This window comes from Acanthamoeba castellanii (assembly GCF_000313135.1).
Source record: "Acanthamoeba castellanii str. Neff unplaced genomic scaffold scf7180000083546, whole genome shotgun sequence".
Lineage (NCBI taxonomy): Eukaryota > Discosea > Longamoebia > Acanthamoebidae > Acanthamoeba > Acanthamoeba castellanii.
Window position 1 is genome coordinate 12,380 of NW_004457665.1, and position 1,281 is coordinate 13,660.

Sequence of the window (1,281 nt, forward strand, 5' to 3'; positions counted from 1 at the left end):
CAACTGGCTCCTCACCTTCCACTCTAAATTCCTGGAGGAGTCAGATCTCACAGCCATCACTTCCTTCCTACAAGGCCTAACTTCACATCCTGCCCTTGCCCCTCTCACACCCAAGACCAGCTCCTCCTCCTCTTCCAGTCCACGGAAAGTGCAGAAGTCCATTGGCTAATGTTTCCCTCCACTCTGTTCTGTTCCTCATTCCAACAAAATACATTAGCCCTTTTTTACACTTATGCCTTGAAATTCATCATTGGCCCCATCTGCTTTTACCATGACCTACACCATTTTTCCCTGTTTTGCCACTCTCTGTACATATTTTGCCAAAACCACTCACACACCATGTTCACAAAAGTACTGCTTTCGCTGCACATACACATATATCACTTGTACAGATTTTACTTAACAAAAGGTGCCACTGGCACCTTTTTCCAGACACAGTGTTGGGGGTTGAGCAGTACCTGCTGCTGAGGGGGACTGCTTTTCAGAAGCTGCAAGCACTTCATCCAGGCCAGGTTGAGAGTGGCAGTTCCAAAGGACAGGAATTGCACTGAGTTGCTTGTTGACTTGGGCCAACTGTGTCAAAAACTGCTGCTGACTGCATGCTGGTGATGATCAGCACCAGAAAAAGGGGGGGACTAACAGGAAACAGAAAGAGCAGTGCCTGAGCGCCTTGGCGCAGCAGGCAAAGCACCAACGCCAGAAATTAATTCAATTTTTTTTTGCTTTTGCCATTTTTTTCCCAGCCTGTTTTCTTTTGCAGCACAGGCCAGTGGTGTTTTCTCACAATTCCAGTCAAAGATGCATCACCATCATCATCATCATGTCAGCAGAGGGTTCAGAGTGGTTTGTTGTGCTTGAGAAGGCAAAGCAGTATGCCATGTACATTTACTCACCTCATTCTCAGTGCAATTTGGTTGATTCAAGAATTAATTTGTGGGGGGGACAAATTAAAATTAAGGGGGGGGCCAATGGAATTTTGGGCGCCAGACGTTTTCCATGTAGAATCATTGTGGTGTGTGTGTGTGTGGTGTGTAGGTGGAGTGTGTACCTTTGACTCACAGCCATGCTTCTCTCTATCTTATTTGAAAAACAGAGACAATGGCTACAACACCAGCACCAACTTTGTTGTCCTGTATGTTGGCAAGGGGAAGCAGGTGAAAAAGGTGGGCATCATGACTGCGGTCAGCATGAAAGGAGCAAAGGAGAACCCTGCTGCCATCCTCACAGTTGAGGACAAAAAACTGACTGAGCCATATCTGAAGCTACAGTGGAAGAGCTGCA